This window comes from Phacochoerus africanus, chromosome 2 (genome assembly GCF_016906955.1).
Source record: "Phacochoerus africanus isolate WHEZ1 chromosome 2, ROS_Pafr_v1, whole genome shotgun sequence".
In the NCBI taxonomy this organism is placed as follows: Eukaryota; Metazoa; Chordata; class Mammalia; order Artiodactyla; family Suidae; genus Phacochoerus; species Phacochoerus africanus.
Window position 1 is genome coordinate 133336544 of NC_062545.1, and position 23474 is coordinate 133360017.

At 40.8% G+C, this 23474-nt stretch overlaps 1 protein-coding gene across 3 annotated transcripts in view; it reads left to right on the forward strand.

Annotated features, from left to right (window-relative positions):
- Window positions 1–23474, forward strand: part of GPR176 (G protein-coupled receptor 176) — a 144890-nt gene that overhangs the window by 67710 nt on the left and 53706 nt on the right. The gene's annotated exons all lie outside the window — the stretch shown is intronic.

Here is a 23474-nt window from a genome sequence, read left to right on the forward strand (position 1 = left end):
AGCAAACAGTGCAAAGCTAGAGTGTTTGCTCAGTTCCTTCAGAGGATGCTGATGAGCCAGTAAATTCTTGTGATTGTTACTAAGGTGATGTTTTCTGGAGTGTGGTCAATCCTTTTTGGGGGAGCAGGGTAAGATAAGTCAGTCATGCAGAGTAAGTTTGATAATAAAGGATCAGGAACTTAGAGTTATTTCTTGGAGGAAAAAAACCTCTGTAGTTAGTAGACAGTTTGAAATTTGAGCCAGTAGCTTTTGCCTTGTGAAAATGGTGCAAAACCTAAAGTGTTCTTGATCATGTGGCAGCCACTGCTCATTCCCTACTCAGCATCTATCCTCTTATTATTTATTCTTTCTTAGAAGACCCTTATTTTGTTTAGGCAACAATGTGCCCAGATAAAAATGCCTTCCAAGACTCCCTTTCAGGTGGAGGGCGGGGCCCATGTCATCCAGTAAGGGGAAGTTTACTTACTACTTACTGGATGGAGCTCTGGGAATACCTTCCCCCCCCTCCCCCTAGTAGAAAGGGGCAGGTTAATCTGGGACATGCCTTTGCCCTTGGGCTAGGACTTTTCCCCTTTCTGTCTAGCATATGATTGCCATACCTTGGGAGGGAATAACCATCTTACAGCTCTGGGGACACAAGCCACATGCTAAGAATGGCAGAATACCAAGTTAGAAGCTGGGCCCTTGCCTCGATGACTTCTTTCAGCAGGCCACCCCATCTTCTTCTGGACTTTGGCTATATGAGAAAAAAAAAATCCTTTCTTAGTTTAAGCTCTTGTGGTTGGATTTATGTTACATAAAGTCCAGTACAACTTCGGGAAACTGCTGGTTACGTGGTTCTTATATGCAATAATTGAGCCAGTGGACAGTTCAGCTTATTATATGGAGCTGGAAATTCTAGATGTGCAGAGGTTGCAATCTCTGCTAGGCTTACTCTGTTGGAGTTGCAGGACACCAAGATACAGAAACTTAACAAATGTTATTCTCCCTAAGCTGGTGCCCAGCAGCAATCAGGTATTATCCGGTTTGCAGCTTTGCTAAAGGAAGATTACATCGAAAAGTCAGAGTAGTCAGGAGCCAACACTTAGTGTGATTCCTTTGTCTTAAGGGGGTGGGCCATGAGAGGTTTGCGTAAGACCCTGGAGTAAGCTCTGTGCACAAGACTTAGTAACTGCTTCCAAGGGCAGGAAGTGTTTAGACCTCTTTAATTTCTTCCTCTGGGGCTGAGATGGTAGTCCAGGAGGACACTCAAGCACAATTCTGATACCTTATCTGAGGCAGTTCCAATGAATACGTTCTCTTTGATGGGTCCATTAAACAGCAAATAACAATATTTGTGAACGAAGATTTATCATAGGAACTCTGCAACCATTACATGTCCTCTTTTCTTGTTTTGTTTTTGCTTTTTAGGGCCCCACCCACGGCATATGGAGGTTCCCAGGCTAGGAGTCGAATCAGAGCTACAACTGCTGGCTTACACCAGAGCGTCAGCAACGTGTCATCCAAGCCATGTCTGTGACCTACGCCACAGCTCACAGCAACGCCAGGTCCTTAACCCACTGAGTGAGGCCAGGGATTGAACCCGCAACCTCATGGTTCCTAGTTGGATTCGTTTCTCCTGGACTACAATGGGAACTTCCATGTCCTCTTTTCTTATTGTGTGCATATCTTCTGTTAATAATAAGATCTAATAACAATATTATAGTTATTTACATAAGAAAAATAAGTAAGAATTGTAGATTACTAATTCCATTTGTTTGTGACAAGAAAGGAAAATAATTACATGGTGAATATTTCAAAACCTTTAGGCTTATGAAGAGGAAAGTTCATAAAAAATGGGCAGAAAACCTGAATAGACATTTTTCTAAAAAGGACATTCAGGTGATCAAGCATATGAGAAGATGCTCAATATCATTAATCATCAGAGAAATGCAAATTAAAACCACAGCGAGATAACACCTCACACCTGTCAGAATGCAATCATAAAAAAGAACACAGATGACAAATGTTGGTGAGGATGTGGAGAAAAGAGAATCCTCATACATTGTTAGTGGGAATATAAACTGGTGCTGCCACTGTGGAAAACAGTATGGTGGTTTCTCAAAAAATGAAAAATAGAACTACCATATAACCCAGCAATCCCACTTCTGTGTATATATCTGAAAAAAAAGCACTAATTTGAAAAGATGTATGCACCCCAATGTTCATAGCAGCACTATTTACAGTTGCCAGGATATGCAGACAACCTAAGTGTCCATCAACAGATGAATGATTAAAGAAGATGTGGTACATATATACAAAAAAATGAAATATCACAACATGGATGGACTTGGAGTGTATTATGCTAAGTGAAATAAGTCAGAAAAAGATAAATTCTATATGATATCACTTATATGTGAAATATAAAAAATAAAACTAGTGAATATGCCAAAGAACAAACAGACTCAAGATACAGAAAACAAATTAGTGTTTACCAGTTGGGGAAAGGGCAGAGGGTGGGGCAAGATGGATAGAGGATTAAGAAGTATGAACTATTATGTATAACATAAACTATGAAGATATATTGTACAATACAGGGAATATAGCCAATATTTATAATAATGATAAATTGAATCATTATTTTAAAATGTAATTAAAATTGTAAATCATGGAGTTCCCTTCATGAACTTTGTCAGCAGTTAACGGACCTGACTAGGATCCATGAGGATGAGGGTTCGATCCCTGGCCTCGATCAGTGGGTTAAGGATCCGACATTTTGGTGAGCTGTGGTGTAGGTTTACAGACGCAGCTGGATCTCGAGTTGCTGTGGCTGTAGTGTAGGCAAGCAGCTGAAGGTCTGATCCGATCCCTGGCCTGGGAACTTCCGTATGCCCTGAACTATTATGTATATAAGCAAAAAAAAAAAAAAAAAAAGTAAATCACTGTGTTGTACACTTGTAACATATAATATTGTACATCAATTATACTCCAATAAAAATAATTTTAAAAAGTAAAGAAAAAAAACCCCAAGCAAAACAAAAACAAAAAGTGGAGTTCCTGTCATGGTTTAGCAGAAATGAATCTGACTAGTATCCATGAGATATGGGTTCCATCCCTGGCCTCGCCCAGTGGGTTAAGGATCCGGCATTGCGGTGAGCTGTGGTGTAGATCACAGACAAGGTTCAGAGTTGGTGTGGCTGTGGCTGTGGCGTAGGCCAGCGGCTACAGTTCCGATTTGACCCCTGGCCTGGGAACCTACATGTGCAGCGAGTGTGGCCCCAAAAAGAAAAAACAAAAGCATTAATACTTCTCAGGTAATAAATGCCTGTTAAGCTGAAAAAAATGCTTGAAAAATTAATAATAAATGTTTTCCTGTTATCAGTGAAAGATATTATTTGCAATTTAATCTTTAGCAAGATATTTGGTTTCATATCCAGTGATATGAAAATCACTGGATAAAATAGAAAATTCTTCATAAGATTGCTGAAATTTGTCCTCTGTTCATCAGTGCTGTTTAGAAACGTGGAAACAGAGTTTGGGGTAAAGTAGAAAAGAATAGTTTTATTGCTTTGTGAGGCAAAAGGGGCCACAGCAGGCTGATACCCTCAAAACTGTGTCACCCTGGAGGGTAGTGAGGGGTCTTATACTGTTCAAGGAGCAGGGCATGATCAGCTCAAGGACATTCTTCTGATTGGTTGTGGTGAGGTAATTGGGAGTCAGCATCATCAACCATCTGGTTCCAACTGGTCTGGGGTCTAGTGCTTGTGGGCAGCCTACAGTTAACTTCTTTCACCTGGTGAGGGTTTCAGTTTCTGCAAAACAGCTCGAAAGACATGGCTCAGAATGTTATCTGTAGTCCTTGAGGAAGACTATAAAGTCCTTGACTTTGTTGAATGGCTAAACTGTTAACTATTCTGTCTTGCTTGACTGTTTTCCTTTCTGCATTTTCTCACTTCTCTGATTAAATGTATTCTTTGACTCAGTTGGTTTTTTTTTTACAGAGGAAATGCAGATGGAGAACATGGGTGGGTATCTAATCTGGGAAGGCCCCATAGGGTCCTGCTTGGTTATGGTAATTTGTCAGGAGTGGTGGCAAGTGTGTGGTAGCCCTTTCGGTTTGGGATGTTGGATAATTCAAATTGAACCAGGGTCCAGAAATGATGGTATGAATTTTCATGGGAAGAGTGGAGTCAGTATTTCATCAGATGCTAATCCTACATGTCTACAAGGATATTCCTCAAACCTGACTTTCAGTCTTCTCAAAGAAAATTATGCTTTAGTCTCAATATTCAAAATAAACATGTTTTGCTCCTGAACGAGAGGATCAGGAAAATCAATTAACTACACCGCTGACATTTGCCACTTGAATCCATGGAGCTGCTCCCTCCTGATGTTATCTATGTGGAACAGGAATGATTTAGTCTCACTCCTCAGTTGGAAGGGTGGCATGAGTGCCCTTGACAGCCAGAGTACTTCTGGGGGGAACAGTTAGTCAAGGGCTCTCTGCTGGTTTCTTTGCAGAGCATGTTGAGAAAACAAATGCACAGTAGCTGTGATTCAATTATATTCACATTTTAGGCTATTTCCTACAACACTGGGTGAGATTAGGAGACATATTTTTGTGTGTCATCTTTTGTAGTGAATAAAGCTGTGGATGTTTTGGCATAAAGGTAAAACTTTTATTTGTGTAGCACCCTCCTTCATCACTAGAAACTTAGCTGGTTATTCCATTAGTACTGATCCCAATGCACTTTTTTCAGTTTTTGTAATAGCTTATAAAAATTAATGTTAATTAAATGAAAAACCTCTTTTATAGATAGGATTTTTGATGAGAGACAAAACCAAGAGTTTGTAAGTACTTTGCCCTCAAATATGTTCTACTCATATGCTAATTGCTGTGCTTCCTCTGTGCATCATTGATTTCACCCGTGAAACAAAATACATACTAGTATGCATGTGATTAAAATTATTCTTCCATGTTGGATATCATTGATGTGTGATACTCATCAGAGTCATTAATAATTTTGCCAATACTTGCCTAGTCCAATTTTCCTCTGAGCATTTAATTTGTCATTAACTTGGTGGCTACCTTTATGAGTTTCTTAAAAAGAGAGTAATCTTTGTTTTGTACCAGGAGTGAAACTTGGAGTAATGCTTCTGTAGTTTTGGGCTCTTTTCTGCCCTTAGTGACAGAATGAGCCAATTTTGTGCTAGATAGCATTATTTTGTACTTGTTTTGGAAAAACTCAGGTAGTTTAACAGGAAGCTTGCAATGCAAGTTTTGAAATTTAGTTTGAAATAATGTGGAAGCTTTGACTGCCTCAAGCCACTCTGTGATAAGGGTTTATGACAAAACCACATTTAGAAATGGAGTAATTGTCTGATATCTAGTTGTTAGATATTCCTTGGCAATTGATTGGACCTCCTTTGCTTGTGTGAAATCGTCCTCATTGTATGTTCACCTTACTAGAATGAGGTTTACTGTTTATATTTAAAATATTATTGTGAATTCTAGTATTTTTGTTGCTATTTTCATTATACATTTATGACTTAATAAGTACTTTTAAAAAAATTGAGGTATAGAAGTTCCTGTTGTAGCTCAGTGGAAACAAATCTGACTAGCATCCATGAGGAGGCAGTTTCAATCCCTGGCCTCGCTCAGTGGGTTAAGGATCCAGCATTGCCATGAGCTTTGGTGTAGGTCGCAGATGGCTTAGATCCCATGTTGCTATGGCTATGGAGTAGGCCAGTGGCTACAGCTCCAATTCGACCCCTAGCCTGGGTGTGGCCCTAAAAAGACAAAAAAAAAAAAAAAAGAATTGAAGTATAGGAGTTCCCATCATAGCACAGCCGAAATGAATCTTACTAGGAACCATAAAGTTGCGGGTTCAATCCCTGGCCTTTTAACTCAGTGGGTTAAGGATCCAGCATTGACATGAGGTATGATGTAGGTTGCAGACACAGCTCGGATCTGGCTGACAGCTACAGCTCTGATTAGACCCCTAGCCTGGGAACCTCCATATGCTGCGGGTGTGGCCCTCAAAAGACCAAAAAAAAAAAAAAAAAAAGAAAAAAAATTACCTAAGTCCCTTTGAATGTTAGTAAGTTTGAAATCTAATAGTGAATAGGTTTTAATATAGGATGGTGATAATAACTAAAATAGTACTAGTAACAACAAAATGAACACAACAGGATTGCTGTGAAAAATCCAAATTGACTTTGTATTTCAAATTTGTAAGGTGTATGGGAATGAAACTGTTTCTCCCAAACTGCCAAATCACCACTGGACCACTTGACTGATTGCCTGAAAACTCTATACTATTAGGTCCTTTGTATTGTAAGTTATGTCATGCCCTTTGAATGGAAGATTCTATTTTATTTTTTTGGTCTCACCTGCGGCATATGGAAGTTTCCTGGGCCAGGGATCAAACCCAAGCTGCTGCAGTGAAAATGCTGGACCTTAGCCCACTTCACCACAAGGGAACTCCCTAAATGGTAGATTCTATAGATTCATTCTTCAACATTAATTGAGTACTAACCACATGCCAACTGCTTTGTTAGAGTCTGGAGATATAAAGCTGAACAAAATGTAGTTCTTCCTCTTAGGAATCAGCTGAGAGTCTACTGGGAAAGATAGAAATATAGACACTTAATAAGTCTTTGTGCTAAGTACAATGCTGGAGATAATTAGAGTACACTATGATCCATGGAAATCATAAGCAGTTCAGAGTGGCTGGAGCATTAATTATAAGGCAGAGAGTGGTGAAAGGTGAAGCTGGAGGAGTGGGCAGAAACCGGATCCTAGAAGGCTGAACGGGGCTTGTTAGGAAGCTTGGAATTTGTCTTTTTGAGTCTCAGGGAGCTGCAAAATGGTTTTAGGGCAGAACAAGGTCAGGTTTATATTTTAGTAAGATCATTCTATTGGCTGTATGAAGGAAGGGCTTGATGGAGACAAGCTTAGAAGCAGAAAGACCAACTAGGAGGATGTTGTAGAAATCTAGGTAAGGTATAATAAGGGCTTAGACCAGGAGGGGAGAGTAGGAGTGAAGAGCTCGTGACAAAGTCAAGAAATAAAGGAGATAGGTTGTCAGGACTTGATGAATTGAGCAGATATGGGGGTGAAGGTTGGGTTAAGGCAGAGTTCAGGGTATTGATTAGTTTTCTAGATTGGGTTGTCTGTGGTGGTACCATCAATAAAGAAAGAGATTGAGTTCAGGGATAAAAGCAGGTGGGATGAAGCTGGGTGTGTAGGAGAAAAGGTTTTAAGTTTGGTACCAGTTGAATCTGAGATGCCTGTGGAATGTCTAGTTAAATATAAGACTCTAAAGCTTGAGAGTATGAATGTATAAGTCATCAGAGTAAATGACTAAACCATGAGAGTGTGCGTGAGTTCACCTAGTAAGAGGGAGCTGAGAGGACATTTTAAAAAGTAGCTAAAGAAGAGCCCCATGAAGGAGACAGTGAAGGCATGGTCACAATGGTGGGATGAGCACTGTGGTAGGGAAGTGCCCCAGAAACAGGAGGATAAAGAGCTTCCAGAAGGGAACAATTGAAGGCATGAAACCCTGCAGAGAAAGACTAGACAATGTCCATTGGATTGACAAAGAGGAATGCAGTTACGATCTTGGGAGACAATAGTTTCAAAAGAATGGTGGGGGTAGATTACTATGGTTCCAGAAGTGGGTGGAAGGGAGCAAAGTAGAAAATTTTTAAAAGGAAGAGTCCCTGTTGTGGCTCAGCAGGTTAAGAACGTAGTGTCAGGAGTTCCCTTCATGGCTCAGTGGAAACAAATCTACCTAGCATCCATGAGGACGAAGGTTTGATCCCTGGCCTTGCTCAATGGGTTAAGGATCTGGCATTGCTGTGAGCTGTGGTGTAGGTCGAAGACGTGGCTCAGATCTGACATTGTTGTGGTGTGGCGTATGCCGGCAGCAACAGCTCTGATTAGACCCCTAGCCTGGGAACCTCCATTTGCCGTGGGTGCGGCCCTTACAAAGACAAAAAAAGAAAAAAGAATGCAACAAGTGTCAATGAGGATGCGGGTTTGATCCCTGGCCTCACTCATTGGGTTAAGGCTTTGTTGTCGTTGCTGCAAGCTGCAGTGTAGGTCACAGATGTGGCTCTGTTCTGGCATTGCTGAGACTGTAGCTAGGCTCGCAGCTGCAGCTCCAATTAGACCCCCAGTCCAGGAACTTCCATATGCTGCAGCCCTAAAACGGAAAAAAAAAAAAAAATAGAGAAGAAAGAGAGTAGAGGAGAACAAGTTCAGGGAGAGGAAGCCCTGAGCAACATAGGGATGATCATGTAAGAGAAGGTACAATTTTGGATCTGTGACAAGGATGTGAAGTGTGGTGGAATTCACTGTTTCAAGATTTCAATAGATCTTTGGGATAAAGTTGCTTTAGGTTTTCCACAGGCATCTCAAAATCAACTAATGACCACTAGTCAGGGATGTGTGGCTCCCATAACCATATTTTCCCAGTATCACAGAATGAGGTTAGGTGGGTTTTTCCATGAGGCAACACCATAATTGTTTAAGATTTCAGCACTGGGCAGAGTTTAAACCCTAGCTCTGTCTCTGATGTCTCTGATCTCTTTTGTGGCCTTGGGAAAATAACTTAACCTTTCACTGTCATCATTTTTAAAGTGACGGGGTAAACTGATAGTCTCTGAAATGGTATGTTGATCCCATTTTTTCAGATGGTTTTCTTCCACTAGGAAAGGTAGTTTTGGTACCAGTATAGTACCGTTGCAGCACTCAATAACCTTCCACTATAATCTCCACCAGGATGTACCACCTTTCAGGCATACATACACACATGTACATCAAGTACTGCCTACTCTCATTTTACCTCCCCCATGACATTTAGGAAGGACTGTGTCCTCAGAGCCTGAACATATAGGGGCTTCTTAAGTGTTTGGCTCACTTCAAAGGATGGCTCTTCAGCCAGCCAACCCTCCCTCATCATTTCTTTTTGTCTCATTCTCTTCTTTGGTATAAGGATGAGCTTTATTATTTAGAGGTCTTTAAAGTGGTTTCAAAACTAAAGGCAAGAAGTATTTATAGTGGAAGAAAATGTACTTGTCTCATTTTTTGAACAGTCCTATCAGGAAATACTCCATGTATAGTAGAAGGAGCGTGGAGTTGGGAGCCAGGAGGCCTGGGTTAAAGTACTTGTGACCTAGTTCAGAGATGGATGCTAATTTGATAAAGGTCAATAGGTATTTACTCACATTGGATGGGGCATCTGTTATGTTTACAGCCTACATTTGGACATAGGTGGGTCTGGGTGAATGTGATTGTAGATGAGTGTGTGTTTAGGGATGTTTGTTTAATTTTTTAGAAAATTTTTATTTATTCTTTTTTTTTTTTTTTTTTGCTTTTTGCTTTTTAGGGCCGCACTCTTGGCATATGGAGGTTCCCAGGCTAGGGGTCGAATCAGAGCTGCCACTGCTGGCCTACGCCACAGCCACAGCAGTGCCAGATCCAAGCAGTGCCAGATCTGAGACCTACATGACAGCTCAAGGCAACGCTGGATCCTTAACCCACTGAATTAGGAGGCCAGGGATCGACCCTGCAACCTCATCGTTCCTAGGCTGATTCGTTTCTGCTGCGTCATGACGGGAACTCCAGGGGATGTTTATTTGAATGTATCTGTGTGGATGGGAAGGGGAGAAGATGAAGCTATTCTGCTTTTAGCTTTTGTTCTCCATCTTGTTTCTATGTTTCCTGGCAACAGCAACTTTGATAAAAGAAATCTGCCCAAGCCGAATAAGACAATAAACTAAAGAATAAAAGAGGATAAACTATAAATAGCACTGGGACCAACATGGATTTCCGTTAGGTGTTCTCAGAGCTGCTAGACTCATTTATTGCTTTGTGTGTGTGTGTGTGAAACTTTTAATTGCTTTATTAAGAAAAATAGGATAAAATAAAACAGATGAGGCAGCCAAGGTTTGGAAATGGAGAGATGACACTATTTTTAAGTTGAACAAGTAACCACCACCCCACCCCACCCCCCAGCCCTCAATTCTAAGATAACCTCAAAGGAATAAAAGATACTGTAGACTATGTATTCTTAGAGCATCTACCTGGCCATTGTGAAAATTTCCCACCAGAATACAAGCTAAGGAAAATGCTAGTTTTCATGAGGTATTGAATAGGCCATCCACTAATAACAGCAATAGAAATTAAAGCATAAAAATAATTAATATAAGCAAAAACATTGTTAGTATTATACCGCTTGCATTAAAACAACTGGTAGGACTCCAGTTTGAGAACTGTATTCTAGAAGATTAGAGAGAAGGTGTGTGAAATCCAATCTTATTGGGCCTGAATTCCCTGTGTACAAGAGGGTGATAGCAAGGAGAGTTCCTGAGTTCAAAAGGAAAAGAATTCCTGCAACCCCCTCTTCATGGAGTGTGACATCCGTTATTTATTTTATACATTTAATATCAATTTTAAATGCTTGTTAGTAAGACCATGAAAGGGGTTATAGGTGTATGAATGCTGAAGCAACTTCTTTTTATTCTACTGCCCAATATTCTTCTTCTTTTTCAAACTATTCTTTATAAAAACAGTAAACTTTGGGAGGAATATAGGATAGATTCAAATATCTGCAAAAAATACACACCAGATAAATCAGTTGATGATGAGCATATGTGTATGTGAGAGAAACTTTTCAGAGTTAAGCATAATTATAAGACTATTTAAAATTTTTAAGCATATTTTATAGTTTTCAAATTATTTTCACATATTTTATTTCATTTTTTCCTACAGACTCATTACATAAAGAGGATTGGCATTATAATCCCATTTTATATGTGAAGAAATTAAGAGTCAGGATTTGACCAAGCTCCTAAAACCAAGCTCATAGACTTGACCAAACTCTTAGAGTAACAGATTGGATGAGAATCTAGTTGCTGACTTTCAATCTAGGGGCCTTCCTAATATTCCATACTATCTACAAACATAGCATTGAAAACTCAATATGAATGAGTCAACTCTGCTTGTGTATGAACACATGCATTTACCCAGGAAAGCCTTTAAAATGTCAGCGCTAAGAGTGATATGAAAATATTTGTGCATATAGTATGAATTCTGCAAAGACAACTATTTCTCTGAAAACAAATCTTGCCAAACAAATTATAATGCCTTTGCAACAGGCATTGAAATTCATATTGTGATAATAATCCAAGATGTTTTCCAAAATAGTTGCTTTTACTTTTACCAGTCAAAAAACAAGATAGCACCTTTAAACCCCCCCCCCCCCCGACTTGGACAAGTAGAAACAAGGTGACCTTCCTTAACAAAAGAAAATCAACTCTGCCTACCATCAACAGATGCAGTATTTGTTGTAGACTGGCTTCCTTTTTGTATTAGTCTATGGTGGATTAGTGTTTGCTGGGCTTGTACCTAATTTTGATGGATTTCATGAGCATTCTTAACTTCATGTAATGGCTATGAAAGTGATAAGAAGGAGCATTCTATTACTTCAGTTCTTATTGGCTCTGAAGAAAGTAAAGATGATAAAAGGTGAAGAGACATTGTTGAATTTTTCAAGTATGCAAGATGATTCATTTGACACCAGGAACTTTCTGAAGGATTAACTGCAAATCATGGCAGGATTAACTGCCAAACCCCACTCCTGTGCAGTTAACAATACATAGCAAGAATGAAAGGTGATTGAAGGAGTGCAAAAGTTTGAGGTTTGTTATTCAAGAAGGGGTCAGTCAGCCAATTGGCCTAATGTTAATTAATGTGAGGGTGAGAGGAAGACTTGGTCTGGTGAAAACAGATGGTTTCACAGATTTTAGGACTATTCTCATCAGCACATCATCCCATGAGTAGTCACTGATAAGTGTCTGAAGGAATTCCTGAGGGGTTGTCAACTCTTGGGGAGTATTAAAGAGGGGATGTTACCTACTACTACAGTTAAGTATCTTGGGAAAAGATGCTCAATTCTAAGGAAGGTAATTTAAAAGAAGAGGAAGATGAGTCGTATTAAAGCTTTGAAGTATCACCCACCTATCCTATTTGGTGGAAACACACAGAGAAACTGCAACCTTAAATAAGTCACTTGAACTTATAACTAGCCTCTTGGTGCCTAACTTCTTTTTTTTTGGTGCCTAACTTTTTTTTTAAATTTAATTTTAATTTTTTTTAACAGAATAAGATACATATATTTAAACACAATTACATTCACACATTATTATATCATGGATCTTAAGAAACAGATTAAGTGACTCCCTCTGGAGAAGTGGAATGGAAAATATGCTGAGACAAATAGGAAATTTATTCTATACTTTATCCCATTTTGGATGGCTTTCATTTTTACTATTTAGTATTATCTATTACATTTCAATTTTTCTTTAAAAATTAGCATTATATTAAAATTGTGTATATTATGCAACTAAAATTTATAAAGAAGAAAGCCTTATATACCATTAAATATTTTGTATAGCATAATAAAAAGAATAATAACTGGTAAGAATAGCAAAAATAATACACTCTCTGAAAATAAGTAAAATATAAAATGCATAAATTGTTTAAAAAACAGTGTAATTATATAAATATGTTCTCACAATTTGTTACATCTTGTTGATTCTTCAATATAGCTATTACACCATTCTAGTTGATGTGATAAACAAGACATTATAGACCTTACATTGTACCATGGAGAGAAATGGCTATTAATAATACAATTGTAGAACTGTATTATTTAATTGTACATTTGCATTATTTAATTATAATTATCATAAATTCTCTGATGGAGAGGAAATCAGAATCAGATCTAAGAAGACTTCAGCATTCCAAGAATGTTGTCAAATGACCCCTTTCATGGTGGATTATGCACTTATTTACTATGAGATATATTTCTTCTCCAGAGATTCCTTGTTTGTGTATCAATTGTAGATTTTTGGTTTGCAGTTATTCTGAAGTTTTGATTAGAGTTTATATGTATATGAGATTGTTTTAAGTTGTTGTTCTCTTAATTGCAAGTTCATCTCCAGTGTCCTGCATTTGTACCCACCTCTTCTCATGATTTATGATTTTGGTGGTATAATTGTGCATGGATGATTTCATATATTTACTGTATATATACCTTTACTGGTGAGCCTTGTAATTTGTGGTATTTTTGTTTCCTGTTGCTATCTTTTCTTTTCTGCCTAGAGAAGTTCCTTTAGTATTTGTTGTAAGGCTGGTTTAGTGTTGCTGAATTCTCTCAACTTTTGCCTATCTGTGAAGGTTTTGATTTCTCCTTCAAATCTGAATGAGAGCCTTGCTGGGTAGAGTAATCTCGGTTGGAGGTTTTTTATTTTCATCACGTTAAGTATGTCATGCCAGTCCCTTCTGGCCTACAGAGTTTCTGCTGAAAAATTTGCTGATAACCTTATCGGGGTTCCCTTGTATGTTATTTGTTTCTTTTCCCTAGCTGCTTTCAGTATTTTCTCTTTGTCTTTAATTTTGGTCAGTTCGATTAATATGTGTCTCGGGGTATTCCTCCTTGGTTTTATTTTATATGGTACTCGTTGTGCTTGCTGGATTTGAGTGAGTGGTTCCTTTCCCATGTTAGGGAAGTTTTTGGCTATTATCTCTTGGAATTTTTTTTCTGTCCCCTTCTCTCTTTCTTCTCCTTCTGGCACCCCTATAATACGGATGTTGGTGTGTTTAACGTTGTCCCAGAGTTCCCTGAGTCTCTCTTCATTTCTTTTCAATCATTTTTCTCTTTTCTGTTCTGCATCCATAATTTCCACTAATCTGTCCTCCACCTCACTTATGCATTCTTCTGCCTCTTGTATTCTTCTGTTAGCTGCTTCTAATGAATTTTTTATTTCAGTTATTGTATTTTGCGTCTCTTCTTGTTCAAGTTTTATATTTTGTATCTCTTTGGTCAGTGTTTCCTGTAAGTTATCCATCTTTGCCTCCAGTTTATTTCCAATGTCTTGCATCATCTTTTTTTTTGTCTTTTTGTCTTTTTGCTATTTCTTGGGCCACTCCTGCAGCATATGGAGGTTCCCAGGCTAGGGGTCTAATCGGAGCTGTAGCCACTGGTCTACACCAGAGCCACAGCAACGTGGGATCTGAACCACGTCTGCAACCTACACCACAGCTCACGGCAACCCCGGATCATCAACCCACTGAGCAAGGGCAGGGACCGGAACCCGCAACCTCATGGTTCCCAGTCAGATTTGTTAACCACTCCTCCACGACGGGAACTCCCCTTGCATCATCTTTAGCATCAACAATCTAAAATCTTTTTCCTGGAGGCTGAGAATCTCCTCATCACTTAGCTGATTTTCTGGGGTTTTTCCTTTCTCCCTCATCTGGTTATAGTTATTTCTCTGTCTTTTCATTTTTATAGGTTTTTGGTGTGGTGACCTTTTACAGATACTAGAGTTGTAGCCTCTCTTACTTCTGGTGTCTGCCCCCCTTGTGGTTGAAGTTTGTATGGGGGCTTGCTGTTGTCTTCCTGATGGGTGGAGCTGATGCCTGCCCACTGGTAGGTGGAGCTGATTCTAATCCCGCTGGTGGGTGGGGATTCGTCTCTGGATGGGATTAGAGGTGGCTGCTGGTGCCTGAGGGGTTCTTTAGGCAGCTGTTTACTGATGGGTGGGGTTGTGATCCCACCTGGATTGTTGTTTGGCCTGGGGCTTCTCAGTGCTGATGGGTGGGGCCAGATTTTCCCAAAATGGCCACCTCCAGAGAAAGGAATGCTGCTGAATATTCCTGAGAGCTTTGCTTCCAATGTCCTTCCCTCACAACAAGCCACATTCACCCCTGTTTTCCCAGGATGTCCTCCAAGAACTGCAGTCAGATTTGACCCAGATTCCTTTGGAGACCTCGCTCTGCCCTGGGATCCAGTGCATGTGAAAGTCTGTGTGCACCTTTTAAGAATGAGGTCTCTGTTTCCCCCAGTCCCGTGGAGCTCCTGCACACAAGCCCCACTGGTCTTCAATGCCAGATGCTCCAGGGGCTCTTTCTCCCAGTGCCAGATCCCCGCAGGTGAGAGTTTGATGTGGAGCTCAGAACTCTCACTCCTGTAGGTGAGTCTCTGTGAACCAGTTAGTTTCCAGTCTGTGGAGCTTCCCACCTGGGAGGTATGGGGTTGTTTATATCACAAAATCATCCCTCCTACCTCTTGATGTGTCCTCCTCTTTGTCTTCTGGAGTAGGGTATCTTTTTTAAGGTTTCCGGTCCATTTTGGTGGAGATTGCTCAGCCTTTAGTTGTGAATTTTGTTGTTTTTAGGAGAGAAGGTGAGCTCCAGTCCTTCTATTCCACCATCTTAATCCTCTCTCCGAACTCCAGAGCAGAATTTTAACCCTGCCTAACTTTTATATAATAAATTCTGAGTTCTTCAAGTTGTTAGGTTTTAGGAAAAGCATGGCTAGTTGATCTCACAGATTTCATTTTATCTTTTTTTTTTGTCTTTTGTCTTTTCAGAGCCACAACCACAGCCTATGGAGGTTCCCAGGCTAGGGGTTGAATCATAGCTACAGCTGCCAGCCTACACCACAGCCCCAGCAATGCCAGATCCGAGCCGAGTCTGCGATCTACACCACAGCTCACAGCAATGCTGGATCCTTAACCCACTGAGCGAGGCCAGGGATTGAACCTACAACCTCATGGTTCCTAGTTAGATTCATTAACCACGGTGCCACGACAGGAGCTTCCCTATCTTACAATTTTAACATCTGGCCTGGGAAATGTTTAATCAGCACCATTAGAGGGGGTGACTTTTTTGTTTGTTTTTGTTTTAAGGGCCACACCAGTGGCATATGGAGGTTCCCAGGCTAGGGGTCCAATTAGAGCTATAGCTGCTGGCCTACGCCACAGCCACAGCAACTCGAGATCTGAGCCTCATTTGCAACCTTCACCACAGCTCATGGCAATGCCGGATCCTTAACCCACTGAGCGAGGCCACAGCCTCATGGTTCCTAGTCGGATTTGTTTCTGCTGCACTACAATGGGAACACCAATAGGGTGACTTTTATCAGTTTGAATTTCACCATCTGATTTTGCATATTTCTGCTTGGTAATAAAGATATGGCTAATGGGAGTTCTCGCTGTGGTGCAGCGGAAATGAATCCAACTTGTATCCCTGGCCTCGCTCAGTGGGTTAAGGATCTGGTGTTGCCTTGAGCTGTGGTGTAGGTCGCAGATGATGCTCAGATCTCATGTTACTGGGGTTGAGGCATGGGCCAGCAGCTGCGGCTCTGATTCGATCCCTAGCCTGGGAACTTCCATATGCCTCAGTGTGGCCCTAAAAAGCAGAGAGGAAAAAAAAAAAAAAAAAGATACAGCTAATGAATAGATTGGCCAAAAGGAGAGTAAGATGAAAAATAAGTGGTCTAATGACCTGAATGGAAATCATAGGTTTGGCTGGCTGGTGGTTGTGGGGCAGGTGCCGGGTGCCAGTAGAAATGTCCGTGCCTTCCATTTGGTTGGTCTACTTAGAGGTAGATCTGCCATTAAGTATCCATTAATGAAAATAACTTTAGTGCATGACCAGATAGATTCTTACAGAGTAAAGTTGTAATATACAGGCCAAGTCACCCATGAGATTCATAGATTCAGTAGCTCTGTATTGCTCAGCCAACGATGGAGTTTTCAGCCCTATCCTGTCATCTCCATGGTAGTGACATTCTCTCCTGCAGATACTTGGACCAGAAATCTTTCAGTCATATTTGATTACTCTCTACTCCAAAATCTAATCTGTTACCAAGTCCAATTGATTCTATCCCTGAAATATTTCCTCTATCACCTCCTCCTGCCCTAGTCCAGATCTTGTCATCTGGATATAATGGAGGAAAAACTTGGGCTCAGTCATCAGAGTTGATTTGGGAACCTGGGACTTGCCACCCACCAACTTTATTACCTTGGGTAAGTTATTTAACTTCTCTAAGCCTCATCTTTCTCAGTCAGGAAATGAAGTGAGTACTAATATCTACCTTGTGAAGTTGTCTCAAAGATTAAATGAGATGATATAAGTATAGTGCTTAGTATTGGATCAGAGTCAGCTATCAGAACCTGTGTCATTCTAATGGATTTCTAATGGGTTTTCATTTCTCAGATCTTTTGCTCCCACAAACCATTTTTTCTTGGCTGCACCCACAGCATGTGGAAGTTCCTGGGCTAGGGATCGAACCTGTCCCACAGCAGTGACCCTGGCCGCTTCAGTGACAACGCTGGATCCTTAACCTACCGCGTCACAAGGGAACTCCCTACAAACCATTTTTATCTCTGTTGTCAGAGTTGTTAAAGTACTGTGTGGATTCTATTATGATTAAACACACACACATATCCCTACACATACACCCTTCCACACATACACACATGCATGCATGCATGCACACAACAGCAGCAGCAACACCAATAACACAGTAAAAGTCCTTTCCTGGCATTTCATTACCTATATGAAGTTTGTCTATTATGACGTGTTATAGTTGAGTTCCTTCCTGGCCTTGCAAACTTCATGTCCTGTTGTGTCCAGTTGTTAGCCTATCTCCCTCTTCTCATACTCACCCTTTTTGCACACATCATACACCTTTAGATTTCTGTCTTTGCATGCTTTTTCAATTTGGAAGGAGTTTTCCATCTAGCCTTACCTATTCAGTCCTCAAGGTCCACCAAGTCAGGCTTTGTACCTTCTGCTTTTTCCCACAATGTTGTTTGTATCTCTATTATACAACTCATTTCTTCTACCTTGAAAAGAGTTTACTGAGTTGTTTTTATGCCTCTGCCACTATCATATTCTAACCTCAGGAATAACTTGTTTAAAGAAACTTTGTATTCTCCATAGAGCCTAACTCAGTGAATTGCATATTTGCAAATGCTTAGGAAATAAATGCTGAATTGGATAAAATAATTATAGCTTCATTAATCCTTGTCTACTTAACAGCAGTCTTATGTACAGGGCTAATCCAGGGTTTATTTTTTAGTGTCTTTCCATTTTAGCTTTTGGGTCACTCAGTAGGGATCAGTGCATAGCATGGCTGTTGACATTAGTTGGATTGAATTCAAAGAACCAGGTAGATTTCCAGGTAGGTTGATTTTTTGGTGCTAGGAAGTCATTACATGACTTTTTTTTTTTTTGTTTTACACAAAATGTGTCATTCTACCAGGCAGTGGACATCTGAATGAGTGAAAAAGAGTTTGTGGATATACTCTTGAGACGAAGGGAGAGGACTTTGAGTTCACTCAGGGAAGCTTGGGGAGGGGGCTTTTGAAGCATTGATTCATACAGCAATGAAGAACCACAGTACAGTGTGAGGAAAGGGAGCATGAAGTCCAGGTGACAATCGAAGAAGCATGTGGTGGGCACTGTCTGTTGTGTACTGGTGCTGTTAAAGACCATGAGGCCTGCATCGGGGGAGAGAAGTTATATTGCATTTCTTTCTATAGAAATGCTTTGCAATGAATATACCTCTATATCTCCATTCTCTACCTTCCCCTGTGTGGTAAGAGATGGAAGGATATGAACAAAGAAAGGTTTTTTAGTTCCTACTTTTCCTTTATGGAATCTCTCTACTCTGATATCATGCCAGATGGGGAACTCCAGGGAAACATCTCAAAAAGTTATTTTTTGTCCTCTCCATTTGACCCCTGATCTTGTCTTCTCTCTTTGTATGGGCCACTGGCTTTTTGAGAATCTGGGGAAAATTATGTATCCATTTCTTTGTTAAGTACATATGTGTATGGGCATTCTAAAATTTTCCTGTAATTTCAGATGGTTCATTGACCCGTCCAAAGTCTACTCATGTGACTAACTCCTTGTTCAAATTTCGTATTTGCCAACTGTATTAGTTTACTATTACTGCATAACAGATCACCACAAACACGCATTTTTTTATTCCAGAATTTTTATGGGTCAAGTGTCTGGGCATAGGTTAGCTGGGTCTTCTGCTCAAGGTCTCACCGAGCTAAAATCTCAAGATGTCAGCTCCAACTGCGATCTCATCTGAGGCTGGGGGTCCTCATATCCACACTCATTTAGGTTGCTGGCAGAATTCATTTTCATGCAGTTCTGGGACAGGGCTTAGAGCCATTTTCTTGCTGGTATCACCAGAAGTTACTCTTGGCTCCTAGAAGCCCTCCCACAGGTTGTAGTTACATGGCCCTTTCACAAGATAGCAGCTTGCTTCTTCAAGGAGAATCTCAGTCTAGTCTGCTCTTGTAGAGTCTCATGTGTCATGTGGTACAGTCAAGGGAGTGACATTTCATCCTATTCACAGGCCTCAGTCAAGGGCAGAAGATTATACAGGGTGTGTGCACTAGGGTGGAGAATGTTGGGGTCATTTTAGAATTCTTCCACATCAGCTCTCCCTTTGTTAGCTTCCTAATTTTGGTGTTAGGACACATTGATAAGTTGAGATAAGTTGTGAAATGTCAAATAATATGTTATTCATAAAGTACTGGAATTTACCATTTTCCTCTAAAAATAATAGATTCATGGTTATCTCTGAAATAACATCACTTCCCTCCACTGACTCTCCTGAAAGGAATAGAAATGGACGGAGTTACATAAATCCACTGTGGCAGGCCAAATAATGGCTTCTCAAGATATCCACATCCTAATCCTTGGAGCCTGTGCATATTACATGACAGAAGGGATTTTGCAGATGTAATGAAGTTAGGATTTTAAGATGAGCTTTTCTCGGATTTCCTGGCTGAGGCTTAAGTGTAACCATGATGTAGGAAAGCAGAGGGAGGCTAAGCTACAGAAGGAGAAGATGTGACAGTGGACATAGGTTGGAGTGATTGGAGGAAGGGGTCATAAGCCCTAGAATGCAGGCAGCCTCCAAAAGCTAGAAAGGCAGGGAAACAGATTCACCCCTCAAGCTTCTGAAGGAACCAACCCTACTAACACCTTAACTTTAGCTCCAGGGAAGCTGATTTTGGACATCTGGCCTCCAGAACTGTGAGAAAATAAATGTATGTTGTTTTAAGCCACTTACATGTGTGGTAAGTTGTTATAGCAGTTCTAATACCTCCTAATACCTTCCAATGACTCCACAAAATTCTGTGGGAGTTCCTGTTGTAGCTCAGCAGTAACGAACCCCACTAGGATCCCTGAGGATGTGGGTTCGATCCCTGGCCTCGATCAGTGGGTTGGGGATCCGGCATTGCCGTGAGCTATGGTGTAGGTAATGGTGAAGCTCAGATCCTTCATTGCTGTGGCTGTGGTGTAGGCCAGCAGCGACAGCTCCGATTCAACCCCTAGCCTGGAAATTTGCATATGCCTTGGGTACAGCATGTAAAAAGAAAAAGACACACACACAAAAAATTTCTAGGAATTCCTGTTGGGGAACAGCAAAAATGAATCCAACTAGGAACTATGAGGTTGCCCGTTGGATCCCTGGCTTCGCTCAGTGGGTTAAGGATCCGGCATTGCCATGAGCTGTGGTGTAGGTCGAAGACTCGGCTCGGATTTGGCATTGCTGTGGCTGTGGTAAAGGCTAGCAGCTGTAGCTCCCATTTGACCCCTAGCCTGCGAATCTCCATATGCTGAGGGTGTGGCCCTAAAAGGCAAAAAAAAAAAAAAAAAATCTAGACAGTGGAACATCAGCACCCCATATATTTGTTAATGAGACAGCTATGATGTCTATATTTTCCCCCCCACGATATGTTGAGACTATTTGGAGACAAAGTTGGAAGTGGTGATGGGGGCTATCTCTAAGAATCAAATGTGATTGGGGTGAAGGATTTCTATTGCGCTGTTGTAGGGAGGCAGCAGGCATCCTTTGAACAAGAGTGGTTGTGATAAAAGGAAAATGAAAGCAGAAATGGGTTTTTAAAAAAGTGGAGGAAATGAAGATGAGGGGAAAAGGGAAAAGAGGAAAGAAGGGATTGAGAAGTACAATTTGGTAGTGCAGACTCACTCTGTAAATAGCTTGGGACAAATGGCTTCCATCCAGAGGATTGCTGGACCTCTGGGAGCTGAGAGACCTGCTAGAGGTCAGCATCATGACAGAGCCATTCCTTCTCTATGACTTGGCAGGGATGTCACAAGATTCAGCCTCCTGTGACTTCACCTGCCGAATGTCTGGGGCTCTAGATCTAAGAATCTGTACTTTCCCTTTAAACAGTTTTATGGAGGAAAAGGTATTGAGTACTTTTAATTTAACCAAACCTAAAATACCCATTATAGAGTCCTATATAAAGTAAAATCATGGGCTTTAAAAATGCAAAACAAAAAGTTCACCAGAGTTCTCTCTCTCTTTTTTTAAACTTGTAAGAGTAAACAGATATGTGAAGTACAGGGCAGTGCAGATACTTGAATGAAAAGAAGAGGGGGAGTTCCTGTTGTGGCGCAGCAGAAAGGAATCCAACTAGGAACCATGAAGTTGTGGGTTCGATCCCTGGCCTCGCTCAGTGGGTTAAGGATCCAGTGTTACCATGAGCTGTGGTGTAGGTCACAGACATGGCTCGGATCTGGCGTGGCTGTGGCGTAGGCTGGCAGAAACAGCTCTGATTAGACCCCTAGTCTGGGAAGGTCCATATGCCATGGGTGCGACCCTAAAAAGACAAAAGACAAATAATAATAATAATAATAAAAGAAGAGGGGAGTGTATGTACAGTTTTTTTGAACCTTAGAGGTCTCAGAAAACATTCTGTAGGGTTAAGGTGCTGATTTGCGGAACACTTCTTCCAGTAGCAAGCCCATTTCTCCTTTCCAGAGTGGTCAGACCCTCTTATGGAGCTGAACCTGCTACCTTGCTGAAGACAGGTCCCATAGGTGAAGGTCAAGTGTCTGAAGAGGGGGGAGACCAGGGCCTGGCCCCTCTTGCTCCTTCCTGTGGGCACAGACACCATCTAGGTGGCCCCTACATTTAATGGGCTGCACAGGGGACTGTCAGGCTAATTAGTTACTGAAATTTTGATCTTGTCCCACGTTTAATTTTAACCACTGGGTTAATGGGCTTATATAGGCACTAATTAAAGATCTAGGTACTAAATAACGCCTCAGTCTTGAGATCCCATGAAAGCACAGTAAGCTTCTTGGAAAAGTAGTTTTTAAAGTTGACTGTAAGCATAAAGCATTACTGTCTTGGGGTGATCTCATTGACTGCCCCACATGAGGTGTTTACTTAGCTCTTACCTGGTTAAAACAAAAATGACACAGAGTGCGTGTCTTAAACAACAAATATTTATTTCTCATAGTTATGGAGGCTAGAAGTTCATGATCAAGATTCTGGCAGATTTGATTCTTTGTGGGGACTCTCTTCTTGGCTTGCAGATGGCCACTTTCTTGCTGTGTGCCACATGGAAATTGAGAGTTCTCTTTCTTCCTCTTCTTAGAAGGGCACTAATTCCATCATGAGGGGTCTAGCCCCATGATCTTGTCTAAACTTGATTACCTCCCAAAGGCCCCACCTCTTAATAGGATCACACTGGGGTTAGGGCTTCAACATATGAATTTGGGGAGACACAAACATTCACTCTATAGTACTTAGCAATGTGCCCATTGGGGCGAAGATGTGCCCAAGTTGTTATGAATTATCTTATGTCTTATTGTTCTACTAAAATCTTCTGACCTCCACCTACCCCACTGCTTTCATTTAGAAGCTCCCCTACACCCACCATTTGGCACTGGGGCTTGTTTATTTTTAGGCTGGTTTATGGATTGGTTTTGTTGAGAAAGATCTGTGTTTTCCTACAACCTGAGTTCTTTTTTTTTTTTTTGTCTTTTTCTATGGCCACACCCGTGGCATATGGAGATTCCCAGGCTAGGGGTCTGATCGGAGCTGTAGCTGCCAGCCTATGCCAGGGCCACAGCAACGTGGGATCTGAGCAGCGTCTGTGACCTACACTACAGCTCATGGCAATGCCAGATCCTTAACCCACTGAGCAAGGCCAGGGATTGAACCCGCAACCTCATGGTTCCTAGTCAGATTTGTTAACCACTGAGCCATGACGGGAACTCCTACAACCTGTGTTCTGATGCCTTACTGATCACTTGCTCCTAACCAACAGCCAGGTTAGTTAAAAAAAAAAAGTGATAGACTCTGAGTTGCTGAAGAAATAAATTGATGGGTGGCTGTTCATTATCCTAGACTTGTTTTCTTTTTTTTTAATAATGATTTTTATTTTTTCTATTATAACTGATCTACAGTGTTCTTTCAATTTTCTACTGCACAGCAAGGTGATCCAGTCACACATATATGTCTACATTCTTTTTTCTCACATTATCATGCTCCATCACAAGTGACCAGACATAGTTCCTAGTGCTATACAGCAGGATCCCATTGCTTTATCCATTCCAAAGGCAATAGTTTGCCTTTACTAACCCCACATTCCCATTCCCTCCCACTCCCTTCCCCTCCCTCTTGGCAACCACAGGTCTGTTTTCCATGTCTATGATTTTCTTTTCTGTGGAAACGTTCACATGTACCATATATTAGAGTCCAGATGTAAGTGAAATCATTTGGTATTTGTCTTTCTCTTTCTGAGAGAGTCTCTTTCTAGTATGAGAGTCTCTAGTTCCATCC